The sequence below is a fragment of the Salvelinus fontinalis genome, chromosome 35 (assembly GCF_029448725.1).
Source record: "Salvelinus fontinalis isolate EN_2023a chromosome 35, ASM2944872v1, whole genome shotgun sequence".
NCBI lineage: Eukaryota > Metazoa > Chordata > Actinopteri > Salmoniformes > Salmonidae > Salvelinus > Salvelinus fontinalis.
The window spans coordinates 2,187,805-2,206,587 of record NC_074699.1 but is presented as its reverse complement, the minus strand read 5'-3'; the positions used below and the strand labels follow the sequence as shown (position 1 = coordinate 2,206,587).

The 18,783-nt window shown below is 43.1% G+C and overlaps 1 pseudogene; it reads left to right on the top strand.

Annotated features, from left to right (window-relative positions):
• The first annotated feature begins 1,324 nt into the window (after positions 1-1,324).
• The window catches only part of LOC129834103 (cadherin-16-like), a 34,299-nt pseudogene continuing 16,840 nt past the window's right edge, over positions 1,325-18,783 (top strand).

The window sequence follows — 18,783 nt, the reverse complement described above, 5'->3', positions numbered from 1 at the left end:
CTAACACAACGTGCCATTGGAACACAGGAGTGATGGTTGCTGATAATGGGCCTCTGTACGCCTATGTAGATATTCCACAAAAACATCAGCCATTTCCAGCTACAATAGTCATTTACAACATTAACAATGTCTACACTGTATTTCTGATAAATCTTTTCTGATGTTATTTTAATGGACAAAAAAATGTGCGTTTCTTTCAAAAACCACAGACTTTTGAACAGAAGTGTATATATAAAACAGACTTCCTTGTTATTTGATTTATGTTCTCATAAATATGAATTCATTAGATTGTTCAGTAGACTGGAGTCTTGTTGACCAACAGCATTACTGGAAGGGAAAAAGGTAGTAAAACATTAAACTGGAGAGTCCTGCAAACGCACTTCGTATTTCCACACAATTCAAACCGTTCCCCCACCTTCATAGGGAACACGCATATGGTTGACAGAAGGTAAGACAAAATAAATACAACGTTTTCGAATGAACATTTTATTATAAAAATGATCGTGGAGTGTTAGGTAAATAAGTGATGTTTGCCAATCATTGATTCAGTTTTTGTGAGGTATAGGCTCTTATTCTGGCCTACAGGTTGAGGTTCAGAGAGTGAGTTTGTTTTCATTCGCTGGTCTCTGTAAATCATAATGAGACATGTAAATATTGTTGCAAGCGAATTGCCTATGGATGTTGTGAATTGCTGTCTACGGCTCGATGGGCCATCAGTGAGGCACAGAGGTTCCCGCGACTTGTGCCCAGCATTGTTTTATTTTGGGGGGATTTATTGGAGTGCCAAATCTCATCTTTAACTATTTCTTGTTTTACAAACTATTACAAATTGTGATTTGCAACATATCATACTAATTTGAGTGACCCAGGTTCCAGGTTGCAGGGCTAGTTCTGCTGTTAAGTCTGGGAATATGCTGCAACATTAATGTACCATGTAGGCCTACTGCCTGTGGTTACTGAGTATATGTTTAACCTAACATGCATTTTAAATGCAACATTTTCTTGCACAAGTGTAGGCCTATTGGAGTTGTCTTTACAGTGGAAAGATGGTTGATTCCGCAGATTGGCAGGTGTCATTTAATTTTTTATTTTTTTAAAAAGATGAATAAAATAGAATAGTTAGCATTCACATTGTTTTTTTCTCTGTCTTTCTCCATCTTTCTTTCTCTGCTTCATAACAGTGAGAATCAATCAGTAACAAGACAGAAATCCTAGAAACCATGTGTTCCCAAACGTAAAAGATTGCCACTGTTTGACTGGAAATGTTGCGCATCCTGACTTTACAGATATACAGTTAGAGAAACACATGACTAGAAGATAAGTTATGTTCATCTTTATTATTACACTGAATGGAAGTATGCTTCCTGTGAATGTGGCCTTCACAAGTTATTACAGCAATCTCAGATTAGTATTATTATTATACTGTTTTTGGGAAAACAAACTTCAACTAAATGATTGAAATTCATGCGGTCCATTGTCTCTTTGGAATTGTGTGGTTAGTGGTACTTCAGACTCCTGCAGAGTGCTCAGGGGCCAATCTTAAAATTGGCATCCCTGAAAACTACGCTGGTATTTTCCCATGGTACCTGGCCAAGGTAAGACTTTTCAGTTAGTTTGATTTTTTTTTTTTTTTTTTTTACATTTACATCAAAGCAGCTCGCTTATCGGGAAATAATCACGAAGGAATAATTCTCTCCATATTTCTGCCAGTCTATGTGATGCATCATACCCTGGTCCTGCTGAGATTGATGTATTAATGGCTATATGCAAATTAAAGAGGGAGAAGGGCCATAAAAAAGCTACGTTTCGCTGTTGCACTGCTCTCAGCGCTCAATATATAATTATTACGGAGCTACTCCCGCACAGCCCCCTCATCACTAAACAAAAATTGGAGCGCCTCTGGCTGTCTGTTCAATGCTAGACCGCCAGCACTGCATTCATGGCAGGGGGATTCTTTTCGAAATGCCACCTAGAAATCCCCAGGTTTGTCCTGTCAGCGCATGTGTTTGACACATGTAATTGGAGGCCTTTTGAAGCTGTCAAATTAAATCCGTGGTCCGTTGCATGACGTATGATCAAAACACACCTCAGATTCACTCTTATGGCGGACGTGGTGAAGGTGTGGAGGTCGGATAATTGGCACTACTTTGTGTTCGGGTGGAAAGGACAACATTATTACTCAAAAATGTGTGTTCTTGAGCAGAAACGGCACTGACAGACAGGTCTATGAGTCAGAGTTGGTTTCTCACCCGCTTTACTTTTTGAATGGCTCTGAACTTCTCAGGTATTCTGCTCTGGCACATGATAGCTGGTGTTTATTCATACCATGAATGTTTTTTATTAAAAAAATTACCAGGCAAGTCAGTTAAGAACAAATTCTTATTTTCAATGACAGCCTAGGAACAGTGGGTTAACTTCCTTGTTCAGGGGCAGAATAACAGTTTTTATCTTGTCGGCTCGGGGATTCAATCTTGCAACCTTTCGGTTACTAGTCCAACGCTCTAACCACTAGGCTACCGGCCTAAGAATGACAAATATACATTTTTGTTATGAAAACATTTGCATTTCATGTCAACGCATTAGAGGCATAACAAGAGAAGAATGTTTGGTGTGAACGATTAGCTACGTTGTCAAACACTGCACAGCCTTAAATATAGACTTTTCAGCCTGTTGGTCTAAAATTAGGTTATGGAGCAGTCAAAAAATAAGTTTCCCAGACCAAATCAAAATGTTGGGTTCTCAGGAGTTGAACGCATGCTCATTGGCACGGCTGTGGCAGCCGAGAGTCAGTTGCTATGTGGTACGTGAAGCCGTAAAACATGCAGTGCTGAGTGGCAGCACGAGATCACCAGCATGCTCCTGTTTCATAGGCTGCTCTAGCCATGCCACAGTCACACCATGCCAAGCCAGGCTGCATGACAGTCCTCTACGCCATTCAGTCACACAGCACCATGACTAGGATACCATGACCATTCACACCTGACCACGGCTGGGCCAGACACGGGCATTGTGGATCTGGAACAGAAGGGTGTCTGTTTCGTGACAGCCCCTCTGCCAGCAACTTGTGACATCCTTGAGAAAAAACTGTCAGCGGTGAACACGTTTTCCATAAGGGGGAAAATATCAACGGCCATTATGACACATAACCGCTCACTCAAAAGATTCAAAAGGATTGCCAGATGGAGCTATACATATACTCAACCATTTACACATCATAGAATGGGTAATTGTTCAATTGACTTTAAATGAGCAGAGCAAAAATCCATTACACAAGGCCCAGAGATCTCGTGTGCTTGCAGCGACATATGGTTATCCTCCCAGCTTTGATGTGAAAGGTCAACATTTGCCAACACACAGTAAGAAGAAGTTTTATTTTAACTCCAATCTTACTCTTGCCGAGAATACTAAACTAAAAGTCTAATTGTAATGAAGGGGGAATTGTAGATTGAAATCATATTTTGTCCTTGTCCAACACAGCTCCCTAACCTCCCAGCTCCCTCCACTGACGTGGTGGTGACAGGGGACGGTGAGGGGATCTTTGTTGAGGCAGGATTTCTTTACTCCTTGAAGCCTCTGGACAGAGAGAAGCAGCCATCGTACTCTCTGCAGGTTGACAATCACACATGTATGGCATTATCTATGCATGTAGTGATATGTTTACAATACATGTGATTCGTCATCCATGCGGTTATTATGGCCATTGGCCAAGATGGAATGCAATGTGACCTATGAGATTGGATGGGATGGAACGATACTGTAACGAAAATACCATCAAATTGAATGCAATATATTGCAATGACTTGTTTTAATTGGGGTGTATTATCTCTGGCTTGTCCTCAAACAATGTACTGTCTAGCAAACCAAATGAGACACAGTATCCTTAGTTAATTACAATCAGATTAGATCTTTAGGCTACCGTATGTGTCTTAATTAACTTACATTCGCCATTCATACTTACAGTTGCATTTACTTTTAGTTGGAAGTAAGTTTTTCCCCCCAGCTACTCAGCTGTAATTGCCACTCAAGAAAATAATTAGCACAGGAAGTCAATGAATGTCACACACATTAGCCCAGAATTGAGTGACAGGCATAGCCAGTCATTACAGGAACGGAAGACAGACCTACAGTTGAAGTCGGAAGTTTACATACACTTAGGTTGGAGTCTAAAACTCGTTTTTCAACCACTCCACAACTTTCTTGTTAACAAACTATAGTTTTGGCAAGTCAGTTAGGACATCTACTTTGTGCATGACACAAGTGATTTTTCCAACAATTGTTTACAGACAGATTATTTCACTTATAATTCACTGTATCACAATTCCAGTGGGTCAGAAGTTTACATACTCTATGTTGACTGTGCCTTTAAACAGCTTGGAAAATTCCAGATAATGATGTCATGGCTTTAGAAGCTTCTGATAGGCTAATTGACATCATTTGAGTCAATTGGAGCTGTACCTGTGGATGTATTTCAAGGCCTACCTTCAAACTCAGTGCCTCTTTGCTTGACATCATGGGAAAATCAAAAGAAATCAACCAAGACCTCAGAAAAATAATTGTAGACCTCCTCAACTCTGGTTCATCCTTGGGAGCAATTTCCAAACGCCTGAAGGTACCACGTTCATCTGTACAAACAATAGTACGCAAGTATAAACACCATGGGACCGCGCAGCTGTCATACCGCTCAGGAAGGAGACGCGTTCTGTCTCCTAGAGATGAACGTACTTTGGTGCGAAAAGTGCAAATCAAACCCAGAACAACAGCAAAGGACCTTGTGAAGATTCTGGAGGAAACAGGTACAAAAGTATCTATATCCACAGTAAAACGAGCACTTTATCGACGTAACCTGTCGAATCAATAAGACGAGATTGGAGATTTTGGTTAGAACTGCCTTGCCCCATAAAAAACACTCACAAAATTTGAGTTTGCTATTCACAAGAAGCATTGCCTGATGTGAACCATGCTTCTAACCAAAGAGATCTCATAAGACCTAAGATTAAGAAATGTTGCCTTGCATAACACTGGAAAGGGTTACAAAAGTATCTCTAAAAGTCAGTCCACTGTAAGACAAATTGTCTATAATTGGAGACATTTCAGCACTGTTGCTACTCTCCCTAGGAGTGGCCGCCCAGCAAAGATGACTACAAAAGCACATTGCAGAATGCCCAATGCTTAGTGTCAGCTAAAGACTTACAGAAATATCTGGAAGATGCTAACACCTCTGTTGACGAGTCTACAATAGGTTAAACACTAAACAAGAAACGTGTTTACGGGAGGACACCATGGAAGAAGCCACTGCTATCCAAAAAAAAAACATTGCTGCACGTCTGAAATTTGCAAGAGAGCACCTGGATGTTCCACAGCGCTACTGGCAAAATATTTTGTGGACAGATGAAACTAAAGTTGTGTTGTTTGGAAGGCACACACACAAAAAAAAGGTACAGCACACCAACATCAAAACCTCATCCCAACTGTAAACTATGGTGGAGGGCGCATCAATGTCTGGGGGTGCTTTGCTGCCTCAGGGCCTGGACAGCTTGCTATCATTGACGTAAAAATTAATTCTCAAGTTTATCAAGACATGTTGCAGGAAAATGTAAGGATATCGGTCCGCCAATTGAAGCTCAACAGAAGTTAGGTGATGCAACAGGACAACAACCCAAAAGACAGAAGTAAATCAACAACAGAATGGCGTGAACAGAAGAAAATACGCCTTCTGGAGTGGCCCAGTCAGTCCTGACCTCAACCCGATTGAGATGCTGTGGCATGACCTCAAGAGAACGGTTCACACCAGACATCCTAAGAATATGGTGGAACTGAAACAGTTTTGTAAAGAGGAATGGTCCAAAATTCCTCCTGACCGTTGTGCAGGTCTGATCCGCAACTACAGAAAACGTTTGGTTGAGGTTACTGCTGCCAAAGCAGGGTCAGCCAGTTATTAAATCCAAGGGTTCACATACTTTTTCCAACCTGCACTGTGAATGTTTACAGAGTGTGTTCAATAAAGACATGAACAATTATAACTGTTTGTGTGTTATTAGTTTAAGCAGACTGTGTTTGTCTATTGTTGTGACTTAGACGAAGATCAGATAAAACGTTATGACCAACTTATGCAGAAATCCAGGTAATTCGCCATTCAGGAGAAAACATTGTTAGTTCACAGAAGGGATTGTAATTGATGACACATTTGTGAGTTTATTTTTCAATACCTACTGATGAGTGATGTTTGCATTGTCTGAATATTCATGACTTGTACAGAAATAGCATCACTTGAACTATCCACATGTCTCTGGTGAAGGACATACACGCTATGTGTATTAGAAGTAGAGGTGATGAACAGTACTTCCTTTTTTGTTGTTGTCTTACTACAGTCTGACCTTGGGCTATTGTGGGTTAGTTCTTTGAGTTTTTGCGTCAGAGATGACTCAAGCGTCTGGATTTATGTGACTGAGGGGACTCGCGTTTGAGTGGATGAACAGAGAGAGCTGTGTGCGTGTGTGAGCATCACGCCACCAGATAATCGTGGGTTACCATCGATTACATTGTGACATGACTTTCAGGAAATGATAGAGCAGACTTCACGCTGAGAATATATTATAGTAATAACCCTATAAAGTGTGCCTCTGTTCAAATGAACTACAGTAGATATGAATATGTTAAACAACTCATGTTTTTACCAAATTTAAAATTATGTTAGAATAAAGCCAGAAGGTTATCATGATTAAATCAAGATTGTCCAGGAGGAATACTAGCGTTTGAACTGAGTAAGGATGTTTCACTATAAGAACTAGCTATTGTCATCCTTGCTTATGATTGACTAGTTAAGTCACAGTGTGAATGTACACAGCTGAAGCTTGTCTATCTTTCTCTTGGCTGAGGATCTCATTCATGCAAGTGGGGGCATCTGACCGTGACGACCGTAACACAGCCCGTGCTGACCTGCGCATCAGCCTGATGGACCAGACCCCCAGCATCCCCTCCGGTCACATGTTCTTCATAGACTCTGTGACCGGCGAGGTGTCTCTCACTAAGGACGGTGAGTTACAGGCCCCTCACTCAACTGCCCTGTTTAATTCGACATAGTATTGTCTTACGTTTCTCCGTTCCCTGTTAAACACATTACTTAGTACACCCCTTCTCAATCCACATACACACATGGGCACACACACACACGCATGCACATACGCACATGCACGCACACACACACATACGTACACCAGGTACACCGGGTCCTCTACGCCATTCAGTCACACAGCACCATGACTAGGATACCATGACCATTCACACCTGACCACGGCTGGGCCAGACACGGGCATTGTGGATCTGGAACAGAAGGGTGTCTGTTTCGTGACAGCCCCTCTGCCAGCAACTTGTGACATCCTTGAGAAAAAACTGTCAGCGGTGAACACGTTTTCCATAAGGGGGAAAATATCAACGGCCATTATGACACATAACCGCTCACTCAAAAGATTCAAAAGGATTGCCAGATGGAGCTATACATATACTCAACCATTTACACATCATAGAATGGGTAATTGTTCAATTGACTTTAAATGAGCAGAGCAAAAATCCATTACACAAGGCCCAGAGATCTCGTGTGCTTGCAGCGACATATGGTTATCCTCCCAGCTTTGATGTGAAAGGTCAACATTTGCCAACACACAGTAAGAAGAAGTTTTATTTTAACTCCAATCTTACTCTTGCCGAGAATACTAAACTAAAAGTCTAATTGTAATGAAGGGGGAATTGTAGATTGAAATCATATTTTGTCCTTGTCCAACACAGCTCCCTAACCTCCCAGCTCCCTCCACTGACGTGGTGGTGACAGGGGACGGTGAGGGGATCTTTGTTGAGGCAGGATTTCTTTACTCCTTGAAGCCTCTGGACAGAGAGAAGCAGCCATCGTACTCTCTGCAGGTTGACAATCACACATGTATGGCATTATCTATGCATGTAGTGATATGTTTACAATACATGTGATTCGTCATCCATGCGGTTATTATGGCCATTGGCCAAGATGGAATGCAATGTGACCTATGAGATTGGATGGGATGGAACGATACTGTAACGAAAATACCATCAAATTGAATGCAATATATTGCAATGACTTGTTTTAATTGGGGTGTATTATCTCTGGCTTGTCCTCAAACAATGTACTGTCTAGCAAACCAAATGAGACACAGTATCCTTAGTTAATTACAATCAGATTAGATCTTTAGGCTACCGTATGTGTCTTAATTAACTTACATTCGCCATTCATACTTACAGTTGCATTTACTTTTAGTTGGAAGTAAGTTTTTCCCCCCAGCTACTCAGCTGTAATTGCCACTCAAGAAAATAATTAGCACAGGAAGTCAATGAATGTCACACACATTAGCCCAGAATTGAGTGACAGGCATAGCCAGTCATTACAGGAACGGAAGACAGACCTACAGTTGAAGTCGGAAGTTTACATACACTTAGGTTGGAGTCTAAAACTCGTTTTTCAACCACTCCACAACTTTCTTGTTAACAAACTATAGTTTTGGCAAGTCAGTTAGGACATCTACTTTGTGCATGACACAAGTGATTTTTCCAACAATTGTTTACAGACAGATTATTTCACTTATAATTCACTGTATCACAATTCCAGTGGGTCAGAAGTTTACATACTCTATGTTGACTGTGCCTTTAAACAGCTTGGAAAATTCCAGATAATGATGTCATGGCTTTAGAAGCTTCTGATAGGCTAATTGACATCATTTGAGTCAATTGGAGCTGTACCTGTGGATGTATTTCAAGGCCTACCTTCAAACTCAGTGCCTCTTTGCTTGACATCATGGGAAAATCAAAAGAAATCAACCAAGACCTCAGAAAAATAATTGTAGACCTCCTCAACTCTGGTTCATCCTTGGGAGCAATTTCCAAACGCCTGAAGGTACCACGTTCATCTGTACAAACAATAGTACGCAAGTATAAACACCATGGGACCGCGCAGCTGTCATACCGCTCAGGAAGGAGACGCGTTCTGTCTCCTAGAGATGAACGTACTTTGGTGCGAAAAGTGCAAATCAAACCCAGAACAACAGCAAAGGACCTTGTGAAGATTCTGGAGGAAACAGGTACAAAAGTATCTATATCCACAGTAAAACGAGCACTTTATCGACGTAACCTGTCGAATCAATAAGACGAGATTGGAGATTTTGGTTAGAACTGCCTTGCCCCATAAAAAACACTCACAAAATTTGAGTTTGCTATTCACAAGAAGCATTGCCTGATGTGAACCATGCTTCTAACCAAAGAGATCTCATAAGACCTAAGATTAAGAAATGTTGCCTTGCATAACACTGGAAAGGGTTACAAAAGTATCTCTAAAAGTCAGTCCACTGTAAGACAAATTGTCTATAATTGGAGACATTTCAGCACTGTTGCTACTCTCCCTAGGAGTGGCCGCCCAGCAAAGATGACTACAAAAGCACATTGCAGAATGCCCAATGCTTAGTGTCAGCTAAAGACTTACAGAAATATCTGGAAGATGCTAACACCTCTGTTGACGAGTCTACAATAGGTTAAACACTAAACAAGAAACGTGTTTACGGGAGGACACCATGGAAGAAGCCACTGCTATCCAAAAAAAAAACATTGCTGCACGTCTGAAATTTGCAAGAGAGCACCTGGATGTTCCACAGCGCTACTGGCAAAATATTTTGTGGACAGATGAAACTAAAGTTGTGTTGTTTGGAAGGCACACACACAAAAAAAAGGTACAGCACACCAACATCAAAACCTCATCCCAACTGTAAACTATGGTGGAGGGCGCATCAATGTCTGGGGGTGCTTTGCTGCCTCAGGGCCTGGACAGCTTGCTATCATTGACGTAAAAATTAATTCTCAAGTTTATCAAGACATGTTGCAGGAAAATGTAAGGATATCGGTCCGCCAATTGAAGCTCAACAGAAGTTAGGTGATGCAACAGGACAACAACCCAAAAGACAGAAGTAAATCAACAACAGAATGGCGTGAACAGAAGAAAATACGCCTTCTGGAGTGGCCCAGTCAGTCCTGACCTCAACCCGATTGAGATGCTGTGGCATGACCTCAAGAGAACGGTTCACACCAGACATCCTAAGAATATGGTGGAACTGAAACAGTTTTGTAAAGAGGAATGGTCCAAAATTCCTCCTGACCGTTGTGCAGGTCTGATCCGCAACTACAGAAAACGTTTGGTTGAGGTTACTGCTGCCAAAGCAGGGTCAGCCAGTTATTAAATCCAAGGGTTCACATACTTTTTCCAACCTGCACTGTGAATGTTTACAGAGTGTGTTCAATAAAGACATGAACAATTATAACTGTTTGTGTGTTATTAGTTTAAGCAGACTGTGTTTGTCTATTGTTGTGACTTAGACGAAGATCAGATAAAACGTTATGACCAACTTATGCAGAAATCCAGGTAATTCGCCATTCAGGAGAAAACATTGTTAGTTCACAGAAGGGATTGTAATTGATGACACATTTGTGAGTTTATTTTTCAATACCTACTGATGAGTGATGTTTGCATTGTCTGAATATTCATGACTTGTACAGAAATAGCATCACTTGAACTATCCACATGTCTCTGGTGAAGGACATACACGCTATGTGTATTAGAAGTAGAGGTGATGAACAGTACTTCCTTTTTTGTTGTTGTCTTACTACAGTCTGACCTTGGGCTATTGTGGGTTAGTTCTTTGAGTTTTTGCGTCAGAGATGACTCAAGCGTCTGGATTTATGTGACTGAGGGGACTCGCGTTTGAGTGGATGAACAGAGAGAGCTGTGTGCGTGTGTGAGCATCACGCCACCAGATAATCGTGGGTTACCATCGATTACATTGTGACATGACTTTCAGGAAATGATAGAGCAGACTTCACGCTGAGAATATATTATAGTAATAACCCTATAAAGTGTGCCTCTGTTCAAATGAACTACAGTAGATATGAATATGTTAAACAACTCATGTTTTTACCAAATTTAAAATTATGTTAGAATAAAGCCAGAAGGTTATCATGATTAAATCAAGATTGTCCAGGAGGAATACTAGCGTTTGAACTGAGTAAGGATGTTTCACTATAAGAACTAGCTATTGTCATCCTTGCTTATGATTGACTAGTTAAGTCACAGTGTGAATGTACACAGCTGAAGCTTGTCTATCTTTCTCTTGGCTGAGGATCTCATTCATGCAAGTGGGGGCATCTGACCGTGACGACCGTAACACAGCCCGTGCTGACCTGCGCATCAGCCTGATGGACCAGACCCCCAGCATCCCCTCCGGTCACATGTTCTTCATAGACTCTGTGACCGGCGAGGTGTCTCTCACTAAGGACGGTGAGTTACAGGCCCCTCACTCAACTGCCCTGTTTAATTCGACATAGTATTGTCTTACGTTTCTCCGTTCCCTGTTAAACACATTACTTAGTACACCCCTTCTCAATCCACATACACACATGGGCACACACACACACGCATGCACATACGCACATGCACGCACACACACACATACGTACACCAGGTAACTCTGGTACAAAAGTCCATATTTGGGCAGTGCTGGTGCTATTTCTGGACTTCTGGTTACCATGGTGCCCCTATGTTACAGCTTGACTGAAGCTAGACAACACTAACAACCCCAATCCACCCCATTGGCTGCCACCATAGGGCCATTAAATGTGAAATGGTCTAATTACGTCTTTATGACTCTGATGGCCTTGTTTGAGGGTTAGTAACAACGTTTCCCCGCTTTTTTCCCAACGTGCTGTCTGTGAACAACGTAATGCAGCTCCAGGGACGTTGCAGTCCGCCATTCAATTGAAGAGATCCATTACAGCCGGCAAGCAGGGCTTTACATTTTACAGGTCAGCTGTGTGTTTCTGGGCACTGACACGTACCCTATAAAATCAGACGGGAAAACACTTCCAGTTTAACACCTAATATGCCACCACAGTCATTCAACAACCCAAAGTCTCTCCTTGTTTATTTCCTCCTGCCCCACTTGTGGAGGTTATTGTACATTCAACTGCTATATATAGCCTATATCATACAGCCCCCGGTCATCGTTATATATGATAATAATCATGGCGTATGCTACTGCTGACCTCAGGGATTTCTTGTGTGTGTTTGTGTACATGTGTCTAAATGTCTGATTTTAATATATTGATGTGTGTGTGTGTTCCGGGGGATTCCAACCTGGACCCAGAGATTTGTGGCCGCTACATGCTGTCAGTGATGTTGAAGGACATGGGGGGGAAACACAACGCTTTCTTCTCCACGGGCATCATGACAGTGGAGGTGACGGGAAACACCTGGGCGTCACCAGACCCTGTTCGCCTCCAGGAGAACCTCCTTAGCCCCTACCACATCCCCATCTCACATGTATAACCTTCCTGGCCCCTGCTCCATCCCCATCTCACAGGTAGAACCTTCCTGGCCCCTGCTCCATCCCCATCTCACAGGTAGAACCTTCCTGGCCCCTGCTCCATCCCCATCTCACAGGTAGAACCTTCCTGGCCACTGCTCCATCCCCATCTCACAGGTAGAACCTTCCTGGCCCCTGCTCCATCCCCATCTCACAGGTAGAACCTTCCTGGCCCCTGCTCCATCCCCATCTCACAGGTAGAACCTTCCTGGCCCCTGCTCCATCCCCATCTCACAGGTAGAACCTTCCTGGCCCCTGCTCCATCCCCATCTCACAGGTAGAACCTTCCTGGCCACTGCTCCATCCCCATCTCACATCTCTCCATCCCCATCTATCATGCTCCATCTCCATCCCCATCTCATACGTGACACACAGTGATGCTTTCAGGGATCACAGAGATATCTGTATATTCCTGCAGGTGTCCTTACCCAGGTGTCCTTTGCCTCTAGTCTAGAATAATGGAAAGCGGTCATCTGACAAATTTCAAACACTGCGAACTTTCATCCAATGTTTTATTTGACTGTTCATTGTAAAATGTCATTATGTAATGGAATGGGTGAAGCATCAGGATACTGCAGTTGTGCTGTTGTCATTTTAGTCCCCCCCTGGGCTTTCATAAAGCGACCAAGGTGTGCGTTATTAATGTCACTCATACCCCTAGGCTTTCCCCTGCCTGATTCCCTGTAGCCTGAGGTTCCGTTCCCGCTGTTGGTGTGTGTGTGTGTGTGTCCATATTGTCGAAGATTGTTCAATCAAACCAAAAAACAATTCTGACTTAGCGGTTGTGATTGAATCAGGGATCAGTCTCTGTGCTCTGTGCCGGGCCAGTGTCTCTGTATCTCCACCTGGCCTCTTTTACAGTCGGACCATTAGCTTGTTATTCAAAATTTCTAATATTAGCCACGGCCCAGCGCTTGCATCAGCACCAAATCACTAAAGCTGTGTAAATAACTGGAAACATCTGACCTGATCAAAAAGAGGAAAACAGGAAGTTCTGTTACTGCTCAGTGGTATGGATCTTATCTGCATCTCCATCAACATTTATTAGTCTGAAAAACAATAGTCTGTTTTCTATATGTAGGTACTTACGACAATGGAACAATAGTCTGTTTTCTATATGTAGATACTTACGACAATGGAACAATAGTCTGTTTTCTAGTTATAGGGGCTTACAACAATGGAACATGGTCAGAAATGCAAACTCAAGACCTCAAGACAGTAATGCAAACTCGAGAACATAAAGTCATGATTTGCTGTGAATATGTGTATTTCTACATTGCATTGTGGTCTGTGGGTGTCGCCACAGTAACTCCCATCCTCCTCCTCCTCTTCCCCCTCCTCCCCTCCTCTCCTCCTCCTCCTCCTCCTCCTCTCCTCCTCTCACTCACGCCAGCTCCATCCGCCCACTGAAAACGTGTGGACTCAAAACATGTGGTATCAAAACGTGGGCAGATTTGATCTTTTTTTCACATTTTCAATGCCAATTTACCAACCTAAAATATGGACAGGCAAAATCTCAAACAAGTCATACAAATCTCTGCCGGAACATAAGAGTGAGTGTGTGAGTGTGTGAGTGTGTGAGTGTGTGAGTGTGTGAGTGTGTGAGTGTGTGAGTGTGTGAGTGTGTGAGTGTGTGAGTGTGTGAGTGTGTGAGTGTGAGTGTGTGCGTGTGGCTCAGGTTTAAAGTACAAGACTACTTTGTCCTTGAGATTCTCAAACCCTCATAAAAAATATAATCTGCTTGTCAAAATGCTATTACTATATTACAATTAATTAGGCTATAACTTGTATTGTAGGGGCAGAACACAACACCATATCTGCATGTCCATGTAAAGAGGTAACAGTATAGAATCCACCACTGGTCGACCGTGCCTACATGATGGGAAAAGCCTCTCTCCACCCACTCTGCCTTTACCACCATGTGTATGTAGGTGGTAGGACTCACAGCTGTGCTGTTACCAAACAGATGGGGGGTCATGTTGAAAGGCTCTGAGTATAGCTGGGAGCCCTTTACTATCGGCAGTATGGAAAGTCATTTCTCTACTCAGTGAAATGTTGTGCAACACGTATGCATAATGCTGATCGGTTTTTCTTCCATTATGCATTTTTCTTTCAAACTATTTTCCTTCAGTCATTGATATTGATGTAGGCGCACTTTGGTTGTTGATCTCAAGAAGCATTGCTCATCTTTGGTCTTTTTCCAAAAGAACAATTATGCTAAATCAAGGCAGGAGAATTCCACATTGTGGAATACTTCTTAAACATGTAAGTCAGATTTGTAAAATGAAATTGCTGTATTATAAATACAGTCGTTGTGCACTTAAAGGGCAATTACACTACTTTTCACCCCCATTGTCATTATCTCCAGCACAGCATCAGTGTCTCCAAATGTGGAAACAGCGCATTCCTATACAAAGTTAAAAGGTCCTACATGATGACATCATCAAAGGTGAAAACATTTTTAAAAATTGTGATTTTCAAACACTATGAGAATTTCTTGATGACGTGATGAGCAAGAAAATACCCTCCATCTGGCTAGAAACTCGTTGTAGGTTTTGAAAATCACTGATTAAAAAAAAATGTAGGACCTTTCTACTTATCTTTTTAACCACAGGTCATAGAAACGCGTCGTTTTCACATACGTAGACACCGGTATGGTGCTGGAGCTAATGAACATGAGGTTGAAAAGTGGCGGAATTGCCCTTTTAAGACTGCTTATTCACAAGGTGACATAGAAGACAGAGCGTGCACTGCAAGCTGTTAAAAAAGCAATGAAAGCAAAACATTACATCGGCTACGGTGTACTCTACTCATCCATTTTTAGAGCAACCATCATTAATCACGCTGTTATATACTACATCTCTTCAAAGCACTGAGGCCCAGAAACACCATAACACTGGTTATGAGAAGCCGTGAGAAGAGGGACTTGTGTATACACAGCCTCGGCGTTTGGGGAGCCATCTCCAAAACAATGGAGTGGAGTGTGACAGTGGGTTGAGGAGATGCACATGCCCCCTGTGTCTCTGCCGGTGACTGCTCCTTCTTGGGTGCTGTTTCATGGGGTCCTCTGAGCTAATCCTACAGCTCCCTGTCCGGCCCTGTGCTTTAAATCAGTGGAAGCCCACCCCCCCATCCAACATGTATGAGCTTCTGTACATTGACTCAGCACTTTATAATTTAAACACCTCACAGGTTTTTACTAAATGTCAGGGGTTTCCCTCTCTAGTAAAGCCTAGGTATCTGTACTTTACTAGATAGAGAGAGAAGGAGAGAGAGAGAGAGAGAGTGGGAACAGCTGAAGGGGGACTCAATCCTACAATCCTGCAGTGCAGAGAGACCTATGTTCAGTTCATGAGCTGTTCTGTGCCTTCCCTGCTTCCCTGTGCTGTGTCTAGGTGAAGTGGAGTGTGTGTGTGTGTGTGTGTGTGTGTGTGTGTGTGTGTGTGTGTGTGTGTGTGTGTGTGTGTGTGTGTGTGTGTGTGTGTGGGGGGGGGGGGGGGGGGTCTGGTAGGGTACAGCCTGGAGGGGGAATTCCCAGAGATGCTGTTCACTGCCAGCAGAAAGGGAGTCATCTCTCTCAATGCCCCACTAGACAGAGAGGCTCAGGACCAGGCGAGTGGCCGCACAGTTTTCATTCATATTGTATCGTACCTCCTTGTCTTTAACATATAGTAAGGACTTGTTAGGGCTGTGAAAGCATAGTCATGTCCTGTGAGGTACGGCATTACACTGTCAGAACAGAGGAACATCGGGGTAAACAAGAAAAGGAGGATCATGACTCAAATCACAACGTGTCTTTTTTCCTCCTCGGCAGTTTTCCAAAAAGCTAAGCTCCAAAGCTGTACAGGATTAGAGAAACATCCATTTTTTTGGCACAGGTTGACTTTGGGGTCATTCTGCAGAGTAGCAAGCAACGTGTTTGGCCAGAGACCTTAACTGCTCACTGGTCTGACACAAGTAAGGAGAAATCCATCAGGTTATTGGATGTTCTGTTTCTACAGAAAGCCCTCGGAGAGTCTATTCTGTCTGAACTATACCTATAGTACAGTAATTATAAAGCCAGATACACCCCCTCTCCCCTCCTTATCCTCTCTCCCTGCCTGGCAGTGATTGTCACCTATCATGATGGAGCTGTCATGTTCCAGCATGCATCACACATGAGTCACAGCCTATTGATCCACCTCCTCACGCAACACAACACGAGTGAGGCACTCCAGGTTCCCTGATTGAGACGGTTCCACACTGACTGACTGAGACTCATATGTCAGTGCCATGTGACTCTTACAGCTGATGGAGGGAAGAGGGAGGTGAGGAGAAGGGGATGCATGCACATGTACAGTACCTCTCGCCTTGGTGTTGACAGAGTTGCGTGCCCGTATGATGAATCATCTCTGGACGTGTCAAAGAAGGCGCTACACAAGCGAAATGGCTCAGTGCTGTGAGCTGAATAGCAGTCCAGGAATCAATGGACACACTGAGTGTTAGCACTGTCACTGCCTTTCGGTCACCTAATGGCTTCATCTTCTAAAGACAGGTCAGAGTGAAAGGGGAGAGGGAGGTGAGCAATCTGCACTCTAAAAAAGCAATTCCATTCATTCACACACACATACACCTCATACACCTCCCAACCCCCTATCTATTCTAAGAAAGCTCAATAAATAATGAATACAAGATCGTTGGGGCTTTATCTCAGACTGGGGTTCCAGTGTGTAATTGTGCATCGCTCAATACAGAACACGAAGATCTTTCCTGGCTGAGAACTGGCACTTTGTGTTGTTCCAGTGTGACTGTCTGTGTTCTCACTGTGCGTCCACACAGGGAGATTTGATCTGGACACTTTGTGAAAGCACATGACCCCATGTGGCTCTGTCTGATAGTTCCAGACCAGCAGCGCGGTGGAGCGTCCGGACGGCAGGGAGATCGCCAAGCCTGTGGAGCTGAGGGTGATGGCGGGCGATGCCAACGACAACAGGCCCACGTTGCCTACCACACAGTACCACACCGTGGTCAAGGAGCTCGCCCCACGGGGTGAGGCGCAACCCTCGGAACACTCATATGACACACTCCTACAGACAACTCTGGAACATACTGGATCACAAGGGCCTTTTGTTTACGCTTAAAACGAAATACTCCGAAATAAAAAAACTATGGAGGATCAGGATGCTCAAAATAGGATTCTGTGTTTCTCACTTGAAGTTTCAAAGAAAATTTGTTTTTGCCCACACACTAATCTGTGAGGACTTCTGTGAAATCTGTGAAATCCTCACAGTTCAAGCAGCCCACAACGATGATCCGAAAACCGATAATGTGAGAATCTTCTACCGGCTGGTTGGCCAGATCTTAGAGAGCTCTCGTGCCTTGTTCCAGGTGGACCGTGACTCTGGGGTGATCTGTGTGCAGGCAGGCAACCTGGAGGGAGCTGCCCCACAGTACACACTGACCATCACTGCTGAGGACGCTAAAGGTGACCAACAGTACTGCATGGCAATGTGGTTCTGTGGTGTTAGGGAGAGGGTTGAGGGATTACTTCCACAAAGATAATGTATACATAGTACAATGTAAAGATAATCCAGAGATACTCTATAGTAGTAACCTATTGTGATATGTAGACGGGTGCAGTGGTCGGGTAAATGAGTTTTAGACTGGCAGATGTAATGTTGGAGGTTTTCCCTCTGCTTCTTCTGAGGAGAATATTGTTTAAATATGACACTGCAGTGACTGATGATCATGATTACTGAAAGCATCAGTATGACAGAGGCATGCCAAACTAAGTGACTCACTAACGGAGCCTATCTCTCTCTGATGATGATTTCGTTCGCAGGCTTAAACAGCTCCTGTCCTGTGGTTGTGAGAGTGCAGGACGAGACCAACAACACAACCGTCTTCAATCAACACGAGGTACCTTTACCCAGGCTGACGACTGACAGCGTGATTTTTGGTTTGGGGGATAGAAGTGATTCAGAGCCCTCATTGCAAATCTATCTGCTTATACAGTATATTCGTTTTTTTCTTTTCTGTTGGACGGCTGCTGTGTGAACTCTCCCTCCAGGTCACTGATTTGATTTCCCAGAGGGGAGAGAGATGGAGTGCTTTTAGGGGGATCCAAGCTTTAATCTCAGGCTTATACAAATGTAGGACCTTCATTTGAGCCAGTTTGCTTCAGCAGTAAATTAATCCTTCAGCAACAGAACATGTGAATTATTACGTGGATTATAATTAATGGACAATGAATTAAGTCAAGTCTAAAATGTAAAAGTGGAAGTTACAAACTTCAGAGGCATTTAAAAAAAATCTCAAATACACTACACGTTTTACATTTCCATTGCAGGAAAGTTCTCCTACAACAGGGTGATCAAATTAA